Here is a 16,166-nt window from a genome sequence, read left to right as displayed (position 1 = left end):
TTCACCTTATTCATTCCTTATTGCATGAATTTGAGCTTTTTCTTCCTTTTTTAAAATAAGGTTTGCGAGGGGCTTATCAATTTTATTTATTCTTTCAAAGAACCAACTCTTTGATTCATTGATTCTTTGGATTGTTTTCTTGGTCTCTATTGCATTAATTTCTGCTCTGATTTTTATAATTTTCTCCTTTCTTGTGGCTTTGGGTTTGATTTGCTCTTCTTTTTCTAGATGTTTGAGGTGTAGCATCAAGTTGTTTATTTTTATTCGTTCTGTTTTCCTCATGTGGGAACTCAGTGCAATATAAATTTTCCTCTGAGGACCACTTTCATTTCACCCCACAGATTCTAGTAAGTTGTGTTTGTAGTTTTGTTTGCTTGTAGGTATTGTTTAATTTTTTCTTTAATTTCCCGTCTGACCCACTGATTGTTCCAGAGTGTATTATGCAATTTCCATGTATTTGTGGGGTTTTTTGCAGTTTCTTTTGTCATTAATTTCTAGTTTCATGGTGCTATGATCTCATGCAGGAATAATTTCTATTCTTTTGCATTTACTTAAATATGGTCTGTGGGCTAATATATGGTCTATTTTAGAGAATGTCCCATGTACTGCTGAGAAGAATGTATTCTGACATTGTTGGATGGAACACTCTGTATATGTCTATCAATTCCATTTGTTCACAGGTGTGATTCAGTGCTGTTATTTCTTTGCTGATTTTCTGTTTGGTTGATCTGTCCCTTGCTGTCAATGGTGTGTTAAGGTCTCCTAATTGTGTTATTGCTTATTTGATTTTTCATTTCTGTTAATACTTGCTTTGTATAACTGGGTGCTCTGGAATTTGGTGCATATATATTTAAGATTGTTATCTCTTCCTCTTGAAGTTTTCACCTAACCAGTATGTAGTAACCTTCTTTATCTCTTAGAATCATTCTTGGTTTGAAGTTCACATTGTCTGCAAACAGAATAGTTACCTCTGCTTTTTTGGGGGGGTTCCTATTGCATGAAGTATGGTTTTTCATCCTTTGACTTTCAGTCTGTGAATTTCTTTTTGGGTAAATGGGTTTCTTGTAGACAGCATATGTTTGTATGTTGTTTCTTGATCCATTTTGCCAGTCTGTTTCTTTTAATTGCTGAATTGAGACCATTTACATTAATGTTTATAACTGTTATATATTGGTTTATTGTTGATATGTTAGCTTCCTGTTGTTGCATCTTTATGTTTCCATTCTGTTTAATTGTCTGCTTTGCTTCGGGGTTTTTTCCTAAGTGTATCTAATCTGTCTTTCAGTATTCTTTGCAGGGTTGGTTTGGTAATCATGAAGTTCTTCAGCTGTTCTTTGTCATGGAAGTTTCTTATTTCTCCATCCATTTTAGAGGACAGTTTTTCAGGGTACATCAGTCTGGGTTGGAATTCATTTTCCTTTAGGATCTGAAATACTTCACTCCATACTCTTCTTGACTTCATTGTTTGTGTTGAGAAGTCTGCTGTGATTCTGATAGGTTTTCCTTTATAGATGATCTGTCTTTTGTCGCTAACAGGTTTTAATAATCTATTCTTATGTTGGATGGTGATTATTAGATGTCTGGGTGTGGTTGTATTTTGATTATGGCTATTTGGAGTTCTATATGCTTCACTTATCCTAATGCTAGTTTACATTCTCATGGAAATTGTGGGAAATTTTTACCTATTACCTCTGAAAAAGCCTCTTGATATCATTTGTGTTGTCCCCTCTTTTTCATTTATCCCCATCAATCTTATGTTGTTTTTCTTTGCATCATCTTGCACCTGTTAAATTGCTGTGTCCTGATTCCTTGTTATTTTTAAAAGATCTTTCCTTTCCTGTTCACTAGTTGCAATCTTGTCTTCGAGGTCTGAAATTCTATCTTCACTTTCGTAAAGGCAGTTTGACAACTTTCAATGGAATTTTTGATTTCCTGTATATCTCTTTGAATCCACTTCATGTTTGTTTCTTACATTGTTCATCCAGAGATTCTATCTTTTTGTTTTGCTCCTCTAATTTTTAAACTATGTCTTCTTCAGATGGGTCCAGCATCTCTTTCATTACATTCATCATTTCTTCTTTTAGGTGGGAGATTATTTGTAATTTGAATTCCTTTACATCTTCCTGTAGTTGCTTCTTTATTTCAGTTGCTCTTATCTCAAGTATTTCAGGTGTATCACATATATTTTCTTCTATGTACATGGCTCCTAGGCTTTCTTGGGATGGGCTGGAGGTTTGAGATTGCATTTTGCTCTTTTGTCTTGTCATTTTCCTACATTTCCATGTTTTAAGTGATGTTCCAAAGCTTCCCCTGGGTGTGTTGGAAATTGTCTCCTACCTGGTCAGCTCCTGGGACTGAATGGAGGTTGCTGAGTGTGGTCTAGTCAGGCCCACAGGACCTCTTGTGCCACCTCCAATGTTCCAGGAAGCTGAGTGGGCAACTAACCACTGTGGATGATGGTCCAAACCTCTCCCTGGGCAAGTGCCAATGCACTGGAACTCACTTCACGTGCCCTCAACTCCCCTGATTGACTAGACCATGCCAAGGGACATAGCATGTCCCTTGGCATGGTCTAGTCGGTCTAATCTCCCAAGCCTAGTTTAGTGTGCCTGGAAGCTGGGTGGGTCCTTGACCACTGGGAGCATTGATTTTAAAGTCTCCCCAGGCCCCCCCATGCCGGTGTGCAGGAACTCACCTCTGGCAGCCCAGTTCCCCAGATTGAAAGAAGATCACGGGCGTGGCCCAGCCAGTTCTGAAACCTGAAGAGCCCATTCTAGTGTGGCTGGAGGCTGGGTGGGTCCTTAACCACTGGGAGCAATGATCTTAAATTCTCCCCAGGTCCCCACTGGAGGTGTGCAGGAACTCACCTTTGGCAGCCCAGTTCCCTGATTTGAAAGATGGTCACTGGGCGTGCCTCAGGCAGTCCCGAAACCTGCAGAGCCCAGTGTAGTGTGGCTGGAAGCTGGGTGGGTCCTTAACCACTGGGAGTGATGATCTTAAACTTTCCCTGGGGCCCCACCCTGCTGGTGTGCAGGAACTCACCACAGGCAGCCCAGTTCCCTATACTGGGTTCACTTTTGTAATCTGGGGTCTAATTCTCTGATTGGGAGACTGGGTGATTCACTGGAGTTGTAGAATTGTTTCAGAGGATTTCCAGCATGCTCTGGGTTTGGCTAACCTGGGAAGGAAAGGGTCAAACTGTTGGCCCTCTTCTTAGCCCAGTCATCTTTTTTATTTAATTGTTGAAATTTTATTTTAAACTTCTAAATTGTTTGTTTCATATGCTTGACTCATAAACTCTAAACACATATGTGAATAAAAAATGAATATAAGTGCTTAAAACATGGGCAAAATCCTGTTACATTTTTATTTTATTTATTAATTTATTTAATTTTGTTTGGCTTTTTGATCTAGAGTCTCACTATGCAGTTCAGGCTGGCCTTGAGCTCACTTTGTAACTCAGGCTGGTCTTGAACTCACAATGATCACTGGCCAAACTAAATCCCCTATCTGATTTTATTCTGTTTTGTCTTGCTTTATTTTATTATATCTGATGTCATGGACAGCTGTTTCAAAGATAACAAAATATATTATGGTAGTGATTTTGGATTTACTTTTATCTTGTTTTGAAGTCCTGTATTGTGTTCATTGTTTTGTTTTATTTGTTCTGTTCTGTTTTGTTTGATTTTACTGTGTTTGATGGTATGGGCAGCTATTTTGAAGACAACAAGAGGCATTATGGTAGCCATTGTTGATTTCCTATTATCTTGTTTTGAAATCCTGTATCACTTACACTGTTCTGTTTTGATTGGCTTTATTCTGTTTTATTTTGCTTGAATTTATTCTCTTTAAAATAAAAACAGGCTCACTGAACATGCCTGAAGCTTAGTAGGTTTTTGTGTTTTTTTTTTTTTTTTCCAGCAGAGCTGGGCCTATAAACAGGCAACCATGTCAAAGTGATCTGCTGTTGGCATTGATCTTGGCACTGCCTACTCTTGTGTGGGTGTCTTCCAGCACTGAAAAGTGGAGATAATCCAATGATCAGGGAAATTGAACTATTCCAAGTTATACTGCTTTCGCCAACACTAAACAACTGATTGGAGATGCTGCAAAAAATCAAGTGACAACGAACCCAACCAACACAGTTTTCAATGCCAAGCATCTTATTGGATGTAGCTTTTATGATGCTGTTGTTCAGTCTGATATGAAGCATTGGCCCTTCATGATGGCATACAATGCAGGAAGGCCCAAGGTTCAAGTAGAATACAAAAGAGAGACAAAGAGCTTCTATACAGTGGAGGTGTCTGATGCTAACAAAGATGAAGGAAATTGCAGACGTTTATCTTGGGAAGACTGTTACCAGTGCTGTTGTTACTGTGCCAGTTTAATGACTCTCAGCATCAGGCTAAGGTACTGGAACCATTGCTGGTCTTAATGTACTTAGAATTATCAATGAGTCAACAGCTGCTGCTATTGCCTATGGCTTAAACAAAAAGGTTGGAGCTGAAAGGAATATGCTGATTTTTTATCAGCACTTTTGATGTGTCATTCCTCACTATTGATGATAGAATCTTTGAACTGAAAGCTACAGCTAGAGATACCCATGTAGATGAAGATTTTGACAACCAAACGATCAATCGTTTTATTACTGAATTCAATCACAAGCATAAGAAAAATATCAGTGAGAACAAGAGACCTGTCTGCCATCTTCATACTGCATGTGAACAAGCTAAGAGAATCTTCTCTTCCAGCATCCAAGCCAGGACTGAGATTGATTCCCTCTATGAAGGAATTGACATCTGTGTCTCCATTACTTGTGCTCAGTTTGAAGAGCTGAATGTGGACCTATTCTGTGGCACTCTGGACCCTGAGGAGAAGGCTCTTCAAGATGCCAAACTTGACAAGTGACAGATCCATGACAATGTCCAAGTGGGTGGCTCTATTCATATCCCCAAGATCCACAAGCTCCTACAAGACTTTTTCAATGGAAAAGAACTGAATAAGAGCATCAACCCTGAGGAGGCTGTTACTTATGGTTCAGCTGTTCAGGCTGCCATTCTATCTGGAGATAAGTCTGAAAATGTTCAAGATTTGCTGCTTTTGGATGTCACTCCTCTTTCTCTTGGTACTGAAACTCCTAGTGGAGTCATGACAGTCCTCATCAAGTGTAACACCACCATTCCTACCAAGCAGACACAGACCTTCACTACCTACTCTGACAACCAGCCTGGTGTGGTCATTCAGGTATATTAATTTGAGCATGGCATGCCATGAACAAGGATATCTAACAAGTCTGAACTAACAGGCATACTTCCCATACCTTGTGGTGTTCCTCAGATTGAAGTCGCTTTTGATATTGATGCCGATGGCATCATCAATGTCTCTGCAGTGGACAAAAGTGTAGGCAGAGAACAAGATTATCATTACTGATGATAAGGGATGTTTGAGCAAAGAAGACACTGAGCATAAGAAGAGAAGTATAAAGCTAAAGATAAGCAAAGGGACAAAGTGTCCTCCAAGATTCTCCTCTAATTGATAGACTTTTAATCCTTGGTCCCTAGCTCCTGGGTATGTAGCCAGTTTAGGTAAGCATGAGAACCTTCAAAGGCAGTGGCCCAGTTGGCCTTACTGTGAGACAGCACTGAGTCAAAACCTGTTTACGAAGCTTCTTCTTTCTCAGACAAAAACCCACCAGGTCTTGAGGACTCTTTGCCTTGGGAATGACTGTCTCCTTCTTGGCAGACGGTGTATGCCCGAAGCCTCATTCCAGGAGAAATGTTTGAGGTCAAGCCCCTCTTTCAGCTCATTAGCCTTCCTTTCTTCCTTGTTGGGCCGTGAGGATTTTGCTTACATGAGTTTGGGAGACTCCTAGAATCTTGTTTAGAGGAAAGAGAACCCACTTTCAATTCTGTTCTTGGAACTATTAAGTTAACTCTTAATCAGACCAACACCATATGAAAACTTCACTTTAGCCAAAAAGATTTGTTCTTTTGGTGTGCTGGGTTCTAACTCATGGCCGCACACGTACAAGACCCTTCACTGAGTCACAAGCCTAGACTGAAAATTTTAAAAACTTTGAAATGGGGAAGTCATGAGTTCAACCCCTGGTACCAAAAACAGAAACAAAAACAAAACCCAGAATAAAATAAAACCAAACAAAACAATGAATATGATACAGGACTTTAAATAACAAGACGATAGGGAATTAACAATGGCTAACAGCTTCAGAAGGAGATCCCCTTAGATGCTATATTGCTTATGGTTATCAGCTAAATAGATGCTCAGACTACTGGCTTTAGGCCTGCAAAGTCAATGAAGCACTAAACACTATAAACATTTAAGCTGTATTTTTACCTCAATAGCTATCATCTCAGCCTGTGTTTCTCCAGATCAGCTGGTCACCTATAGCGGGGGTAGGGGTAACACCTTGGCTCTTCTTGTATCCCAGCCCATGTGCTAGTAGGGGCTGGCATCTTCTCCTCCCCACAGCCCACAAATGGTGCTCACTCATAGGAAGTGGCTGGCTTCTTGCTTTCCTCCACACAGCCCATGAGTATCACTGACTCACAGGGCTGGCTTCTTGTTCTCCCCATAGCCTGTAAATGGCACCAATGCACAGGGAGTGGCTCGTGTCTGGTTCTCCTCCTCATGGCCCAAAAGTGGCTCAAATATGACTTTAAATGGAGGTTAGATGTTCATATTACTTGGCAAATCCAGATACAATACAGCTAATAGATTTGTATTACTTATAACATTTTCCTCCATTAATAGTTCATTCACTCTGACTCACAGCAATCCTGGTCATCTTTTTTAGCTTTGGCTTCCATACCCTGAATGTTGAACATTCAGAGGATCAGTTATGCCAGAATGGAAGTGGGAACAGTAGTCTTTAATCTTAACTATTATAATCTTATCTGGATGTTGGGCAGTTTGAAGTATGAAGCATGACTAGAGAACAGCTACTTTTTCTCTTAGTATTGGGACTCAGTGTCTTATCTGACTGTAGCTGATGGCTTATAATCTTTATTTTTGCCCATTTTCTTTTTGTATTACACACATTTTTGCTGAGGTTGTTGTTTTGAGACAGGGTTTCTCTGTGTAGCTCATGCTAACTTTAAACCTTTATGTAGCCCACACTGGCTTGCAGCAATCCTCATCCCTCCACCTCCAGAGTGCTTGGATTATATGCATATACTACCATGCCTGGCAGCCGACCATTTTAATATACTGCTTGTTCTTTAAAAAAAAATTGTCATTTTGGCTAGGGATTTAGCTCAGCAGCATAAGTGCCTGCATGGCGAGCATGAGGAGGTGAGTTCAACCCTTGGTACCAAAAAACCAAAACAACAATAACAACAAAACACCAACCAAAAAATTGTCTGTTTTTTTTCTTTTTTGGAGATTGTGTCTTGCTACGTAGCTCAAACTTGTGGGCATCCTTCTGCCTCAGTCTCTTGAGTGCTGTTTTATAGATGGGTGCCACTACATCTGGCTTATAAGTCATATTTTTGCAGAATGTTAGCAGGTAACAGTTAAGTTTCATAAGGAAAATTTAAAATCAAGCAACATGGAATTTTAGGATAAAATTATGATTACAGTGGAATCACTAGGGCTTTTTAATCTCTAAAATACATTAAACTTTTTTTGTATAAAATAGCATCAGTAGGTTACTTAAAGATATCCTTTGCTCATGGATAGGAAAAACCAACATAGTGAAAATGACCATACTCATAAAATCGCTATATAGATTTAATGTAATCCCAATCAAAATACCCCTAACATACCTCATAGAACTAGAGAAAGCTTTCCTAAAATTCATCTGGAACCAGAAGAAACTTAGAATAGCAAAGGCAATCCTGGGCAATGAGGGCAAGGCAGGAAGAGGCATGACAATCACTGACTTGAAATTATACTACAAAGCTACTGTGATAAAAATCAGTGTGGTACTGGCAAAAAACAGACCTGAGTATCAATGGAACAGCTTAGAAGGTGCAGACACAAATACAAACATACTCAGCCACCTTATCTCTGACAAAGGTGCCAAATCTGTTCACTGGAGGAAAAATAGTCTGTTTAATAAATGGTGATGGAAAAACTGACTCACTATATGCTGAAGACTGAAATTTGATCTGTGTCTATCACCATACACTAAACTAAAGTCAAAATGGATCAAAGATCTAAATATTAAAATAGAAACATTAAATCTACTGGCAGAGAAAGGAGTTAGAAATTTTAAAGATAAAAGTGTAGGCAGAGACTTCATGAACAAAACCCAGACTATGTGGGAAATACTTCAAAGAATCAACAACAGGGATCTCATCTTTTGCACAGCAAAAGAAATCACCAACAAAGTGAAAAGACAATCCATATAATAGAAACAATTTTAGCCAGCTATCCCTAAGACAAAAAACTTTTGTCTCAAACATAAAGCACTGAAGGAAATCAGATCTTTGAATTCAAAGACCCAATCCAGAATTGTCATGTGAGACAACACATACTTTTCAATGAAGAAATACAAGTGGCAAATAAATATATGAAAAAATGTTCAACATCTTTGAGGATGTGAGAAATGAAGATTAAAACTACACTGAGGTTCCATCTCACCCCAGAAAGAATAGCTACCATCAAGAAATCAACCAATACAAATGCTGGAGGCACTGTGAGGATAAAGGAACCCTTCTCCATTGCTAGTGGGAGTGTTGACTGGTACAACCACTGTGGAAATCAGTGTGAAGATTTCTCAAAAAACTAGGATTGGAGGTCCCATTCCACCCAGCTATTCCCCTTCTGGGTATTTTTCCAGAATTGAAAATACCATGCCACAGTAACATGTGTGCTCCCTTGTTTATAGCAGCACAATTTATAATAGCTACATCTTGGAAACAACCTAAATGCCCATTCACCAAGAAATGGATTAAAAAGATGTGGTATTTTTTATACAATGGAGCATTACTCAGCCATAAAGAAGGATAAACCTGATGTTTTTATAAGTAAATGAATGCAACTTGACACCACACTCATAAGTGAAATAAATCAAGCTCACATGTGTAAATATTGTATTATTTTCCTAGTATGAAAAACTAAAAGAGTAATAATATTCCAAAGATACAATAGATACTGTGAAAATGAAAGGGAAAGAAGGTTCTCAAAAAGAAAAAACAACTGGAATAGGGGAAAGAAGAAAAGGAAGAAAGGAAAAATTATATATCTATCCTATCTATCTATTTCCTATTTTTTGAAATTCTGTATCATTTCAATCTTTGTTTTGAAAATAAAAAAGAAAAAGAATTATAACAAAGCAAGAACAAAATCCAGTAGGGCAAATGTTAAGTCTTATAGCTTCCAAAGCACATGGTGGTAAGAGTTCCAGAGGGCTTGAACTACTTTACCTTTATGGCTTTGCTAGTTACAACCTATGTGACTTCTATCTGGGCCTGAGTTTGCTTATGGTATGCAGTTTCCTTTAGCAGATGTTCCGTGTTCCTGGCATCCCCAACTTTCTGGAGTGTCCACTGAACCTTTGGGTTTATTCCCACAGCTTCATGCACTGCTCTCTGAGGGGCTCCTTACTTGACCTCCCTTTGAAATCTGGAAGCCTTCTTAACCCCACAATTGTTTCACTCTGCAAAACAGTACTAAGGTCTTCTGTCAGTGTGAACAACAGTTAGGTGTCCTGGCATCCTGGCTGCAGTGGCTTCTGTGTCCCTGGGTGGCTGAGCATAATGAAATGAATCACAAAGGACCTATTCTGTAGGGGATCCTTCTTGAGCAGGAGGTCCCAAGGACTCTCTTTTCAAATAAATGGTTGACATTTTTTTTCATCTTTGAGCCTGAAGGAAGTGGGATCTTGCTGATGTATGAGATGCACTCAAGGCATCTTTCTTCTTGTCCCTGTACAAAGTATTTGACTTCTTTTTAATAGTATTAATCCCTTCAGCAACTATACCTCCCTTGGCCCTAAATTTACACATAGTTTGTTGGGAGGGGTGCAATTAAATTTTTCAGATGTTTTTGCTCTGTTTATTAGCCCACAGTGTTCCACATAAATCTGGCTAAACTCAGTCAGCAGTGCTCATATGAATGTTGGGTTGCCTTAAAATATCTTGAAATTCCACCAAGTTAATTACTCTTTTTTTAAATTTTATTTTTATTTATTTTAAAGAGGGTAAAACAAAACAGAACAAAACAGAACAAAGCAGATCAGAAGAAAGCAATGTGACACAGATTTCAAAGCAAGACAACAAGAAATCAACATTTGCTACCATAATGTCTCTTGTTTTCTTCTAAATAGTCTGTATCTTCACACACAATGTATTCATACAAAACAAAATAGTATAAAACTGATCAAAACGGAGTAATGAAAGCATTGAAGGTCTTCAAAACCAGACAATAGGAAAATCAACATAACATAATGTCTATTGTTCTCTTCAAAACAGCTGTCCATAACTTCATGTATGTTGAAGTTAAATAATACAAAACAGACTAAAACCACTCTGAACAAGAATAAAAGTGTTACTGGATTTCATAGCATGATGATACGGAATCAGCAATGGATACCATAATGTCTCTTTTTCTTCAAAGTAGTTGTTCATATCATCATGTATAATACAAGCAATTCTCATAAACTGTTTAAGAGAAGTTCTAGGCATGTAAAAGCCTCTACATGTATACCTATCCTTTGCGCATTAGAGGGAAAAACAAAACAAAACAAAACAAAACAAATTACTAGAAAACCAAACAAAAAAGACACATATAACAATAGTAAGGAACCCCAAACAATAACAACATAGGCCTTCAGAACAAGGTGGTAGGAACATAACTAAGGTTGTTATTTTACATAGTGATCTTTAAGAGTTCCTCAGATCACCAGACACAAACAAGCAAAATTGTTCCAATCCTATGAATGTTAACTATTTTGTTCCAAGAGCTAATAGATTTTGTAGAACAATCATCTTAGCTATCCTAAGTGTGTATATAAAATTAGATATTTTTTCCCTTCCTTTTTTTCCCCTCCTTTTCCCTGATATATTATTTTTCCCCCTTTGAGCAGATTCTTACCCTTTCACAATATTTATTGAGGATTTTGTATTTTGTGTACTCTTACCATTTCTTACACTAGGGAAACAATATGGTGTTTACACATGTGAGCTTGATTTATTTCACTTATGAGTATGGTCTCAAGTTGCATCCATTTACTTAAAAATATCTCAGTGTGATCATTCTTTGTAGCTGAATAGTACTCCCTTGTTTAAAAGTACCACATCTTTTTTATGCTTTCCTCAGTTTATGGGACTTTAGATTGCTTCCAAGATCTGGCTATTACAAATTGTGCTGCTATGACAGGGCTAGGCCTTTGAGAAAGCTGGCACAGAGGACCAGATGTCTGATGACCTTGGAGCAGACAGACACTTTTTGCTGTGCACAGGCCAGATCTCAAAACAGAAGGCAAAACAAATGCAACCACACTCGTAAGTATAATCCTTAGAGATTAAGTCTGGATCACTTTGAGTCAGGAGCCACTGTTCCAATCCCTAGGGAAGAGTCACTGCTCTCTAAGAATGCCCGGTTTCTACCTGGCTCACTCCCCCATTTGTCCCCAATGTGATCAATTTTTCTTAACTATTGATCTTATTGGCTGACTATAGTTATGTCCCACCTTATGCCCATCTGCTTTGTGAGTTCCCAGTCTTCTCCCACCTTGAACCCATGATTTCACTCTATAAAAGTCCCTGGAAAACACAGACTCTGGGGAAACCTGCTCAGGACCCTCTTCTGTCTCTCTTCAGAGAGAAGCTTTCTTTCTCTCAATAAATATATTCTACTCCTAAAAAAAAAAAAAACCAAAAAACAAAAAACAAATTGTGCTGCTATAAATATAAGTGCATATATATCACTGTGATATGATGTTTTCAATTCTTCTGGGAATATGCTGAGAAGTGGAATAGCTGGGTCAAATGGGACTTCCAATCCCAGCTTTTTGAGGAATCTGCAAACTGACCTCCACAGTGGATGCACCAGGCTACACTCCCACCAACATTGCAGAACAACATTTTCCCCCACAGCTTCTCAAGCATTTGTTGTTGGTGGTTTTCTTGATCCTGGCCATTCTTTCAGGGGTGAGATGGAATCTCAGTGTGGTTTTGATTTGCAATTCTCTAATGACCAATGATGCTGAACATTTTTTTTCATGTATTTATTTTCCATTTGTGTTTCTTTATTTGAGAACTGTGTATTCATCTCAGATGCCCATTTTTGGACTTGGTCTTTGAATTTCAGGAGTCTGATTTTTAAAAATTCTTTATATGTTCTAGACAGAAGTCCTTTCTAAGGGACAGTTCACTAAGATTTTTTCAAAATTCATGGGTTTCATTTTTATTCTGTTGGAGATTTCTTTTGGCATGCAAAAACATTTTAATAAGGTGAGATCCTAGTTATTGATTCTGGGAAATATTTCCTGTGTGGTATGATTTTTATTTATGAATTCCGTGCCTATCCCTATGTCTTCAAGATTTCTACTTACTTTGTCTTCCAGAACATTTAGTGTTTCTGTTTTAATATTTAGATCTTTGACCCATTTTCACTTTAGTTTAATGCATTGTCATAGACATGGGTCTAGTTTTAGTTTTTAGCATATAGCATCCAGTTTTTCCAGCACCATTATTAAAGAGACTATCTTTCTTTCAGTGAATGTGTTTGGCCCTTTATCAAAGATAAGATGGCTGAGTGTGTTTGTAGTTGTAGTTGTATCTTCTAATCTATTCCATTGATCTTTAGGTCTGTTTTTATTCCAGTACCATGCTGATTTTATTACAGTAGCTTTGTAGTATAACTTAAGTCAGGGATTATGATGCCTTTTACCTTGCCTTTGTTGCTCAGAATTACCTTTGCTATTCAAGGTCTTTTCTGGTTCCAGGTGAATTTTAGGAATGATTTCTCTAGATTTGTGAGGTATGCTAGTGGTATTTTGGTTGGAATTGCATTAAACCTGTATAACAATTTTGGGAGAATGGCCATTTTCATGATATTTGTTCTTTCTATCCACAAACAAAGAATATATTTCCATTTTCTGAGATCTTCTTCAATTTCTTTTTTCAAAATATTATAATTTTTCCTGAATAGATCTTTTAACCTTTTTGTATTTCATTTTTTGGATGCTATTGTGAAGAGTGTGGCTTCTCTTATTTTTCTCTCAGTGAGTTTGTTGTTTGCGTATAGGAATGCTATTGATTTTTGAGTGTTAACTTTGTATCCAGTTACATTACTGAATTTATTTATTATACCTAGTAGTCTTTCAATGGAGTTTTGCTGGTCTTCTATGTAGAGTACAATGTTGTATGAAAATAATGATAATTTAATTTCTTTTCCTATCCTTACTCCTTTTATTTCTCTCTCTTATCTAATTGTTCTGGCTAATATTCCCAGCACTATATTGAATAGGAGTGGTGATAAGGGACATCCTTGTCTTACTTCTGATTTTAGAGTAAAGACTTTCAGTTTTTGACCATTTAATATGATGCTGGCTGTTGGTTTGTCATAGATGACTTTTATCATATTGAGGTAAAGACCATCTATCTTGATTTTCTGTAGGGTTCTTATCATGAATGAGTGTTTGACCTTATCAAAAGCCTTTTCTGCATCTATAGAAATGATCATGTGATTCTTATTTTTGGCTCTATTGATATGGTGGATTACATGTATTGATTTGCATGTGGTGAACCATCCCTGCATTCCTAGGATGAATCCCCCTTGGTTTTGGTGTATAATCTTCTTGATTTGCTGCATTCTGTTTGCCAACATACTATAGAGAATTTTTGCATCTGTGTTCATTAGGGAGATTGGCCTGTAGTTCTCTTTTTTGGTTGGGTCTTTCTCTGTTTTTGGTATTAGAGTAATACTTTTTTTTTTTTTTTTTTGTCTTTTTCCTTTTTTATTGGTACCAGGGATCGAACTCACGACTGCCTGCTTTACAAGGCAGGCGCTTATGCCACTGAGCTAAATCCCCAGCCCCCTAGAGTAATACTTGCTTCCAGAAATGAGTTAGGGAGAATTGCTTCCCTTTCAATTTCATTGAAGAGTTTGTTAAGTGTTGACATTAGGTCTTCCTTGAATTTCTTGTATAATTCTGAGGTGAATCCATCTAGATGTGGGTTTTTCTTTGTTGGTAAGGTTTTAATTATATTTTCAATTTTATTAATTGAAATTGGGGTATTCAGCAGCTTTACATCTTCTTGATCCATCTTTGGTAGTTCATATGTTTCTAGGAATTTGTCCCTTTCTTCTGTGTTATCAAACATATAAGAGTAGAGGTTTTTGAAGTAGGTATTGATCTGTATTTTCACAAGGTCTGTAGTGATTCTGCCCTTTTCACTCCTTATTGCATGACTTTGAGTTTTTTCTTTCCTTTTCAAAATAAGGTTGGTTAGGGGCTTATCAATTTTATTTATTTTTTTCAAAGAACCAGCTCTTGATTAATTGATTCCTTGTTTTCTTAGTCCCTATTGCATTGATTTATGCTTTAATTTTTTATAATTTCGTCCCTTTTGGCTTTGGGCTTGACTTGCTTTTCTTCTGCTAGACATTGAGGTGTAACATAAGGTTGTATATTTATGTTTGTTCTGTTTTCCTGATGTGGGAACTCACTGCAATAAATTTTCCTCTGAGGACTGCTTTCATTGCATCTTACAGGTTCTGGTAAGTTGTATTTGTGTTTTCATTTGCTTGTAGATATTGTTTAATTTCTCCTGTGTCCCACTGATTGCTCAGGAGTATATTAATTAATTGCCATGTGTTTGTGGGTTTTTGCAGTTTCTTTTGTCATTAATTTCTAGTTTCATGGTGTTATGATCTGATAACATGCATGGGATAATTTCAATTCTTTTGCATTTACTTAAATATGTTCTGTGGGGTAGTATATGGTCTATTTTAGAGAATGTCCCAGGTGCTGCTGAGAAGAATGTATATTCTCATGTTGTTGGGTGGAACACTCTTTAACACATCCACTAAGTCCATTTGTTCACAGGTGTGATTCAGTTCTGTTATTTCTTTGCCTATTTTCTGTCTAGTTGATATATCTCTTTGTGTCAATGGAGTGTTAAAGGTTTCCAGTTATAATTGGGTTATTTCTTATTTGATTTTTCACTTTGTTAATATTTGTTTTATATAAGCTGGGTGCTCCCAAATTTGGTGCATATATATTTAAGATGGTTATTTCTTCCTCTTGAAGTTTTTCCCTAACTAGTATGTACCTTCTTTATCTCTTTGGATCATTCGTGGTTTGAAGTTCACATTGTCTGCAAACATAATTGCTACCCCTGCTTTTTTATTTTTTGATTACTGTTACATAAAGTATTGTTTTCCATCCTTTGACTTGCAGTCTATGAGTTTCCTTTTGGGTTAGATGTGTTTCCTGTATACAGCATATGGTTGGATGTTGTTTCTTGATCCATTCTTCCAGTCTATTTCTTTTAATTTGTGAATTAAGACCATTTACATTAATGGTTATAACTAATATATATTGGTTTATTTTTGCCATGTTATGTTTCTGCTGTTGATGCTTTGCCTTTCCCCTCTATTTAATTGTTTGCCTGCTTAGTGTTTTTTTCTTATGGCTATCTAGAATGTCTTTCAGTATTCTCTGCAGGGTTAGTTTGGTGGTCATAAAGTTCTTCAGCTGTTCTTTGTCATGGAAGTATCTTATTTCTCCATAGGTTTTGAATGACAGTTCTGCAGGATATATCAATCTGTGTTGGAAGTCATTTTCCTTTATGATCTGAAATACTTCACTCCATGCCCTTCTTGACTTCATTGTTTGTGTGGAGAAGTCTGCTGTAATTCTGATAGGCTTTTCTTAATAGGTGATCTGTCTCTTTTCTCTAACAGCTTTTAATATTCTGTTCTTATGTTGGATTTCTGAGATGTTGATTATTATATATCTGGATGTAGTTTTATTTTGATTATGGCTCTTTGGGTTCCATATGCTTCACTTACCTGTATTCTAGTTTCCATTCTCATATTTGGGAAATATTTGGCTATTACTTCTTTAAATAGTCTTTGATATCATTTGTGTTGTCACCTTCTTTTTCATTTATACCTTTCAATCTTATGTTGTTTTTCTATGCATCATCTTGCAGCTGTTGAATTATTTCCTGATTCCTTGTTATTTTTAA

General features: G+C 37.2%; 1 pseudogene; it reads left to right on the top strand.

The window, feature by feature from the left end:
• Positions 1–3,948: 3,948 nt before the first annotated feature.
• On the top strand, positions 3,949–9,052 carry LOC100717862 (heat shock cognate 71 kDa protein-like; annotated as a pseudogene).
• The last annotated feature ends 7,114 nt before the right edge of the window (positions 9,053–16,166 follow it).

The sequence above is a fragment of the Cavia porcellus genome, unplaced genomic scaffold, assembly GCF_034190915.1.
Source record: "Cavia porcellus strain 051 isolate PalLab524CR breed Dunkin Hartley unplaced genomic scaffold, mCavPor4.1 scaffold_8, whole genome shotgun sequence".
Taxonomy (NCBI): Eukaryota; Metazoa; Chordata; class Mammalia; order Rodentia; family Caviidae; genus Cavia; species Cavia porcellus.
This window is presented reverse-complemented; position numbering and strand designations above follow the sequence as displayed.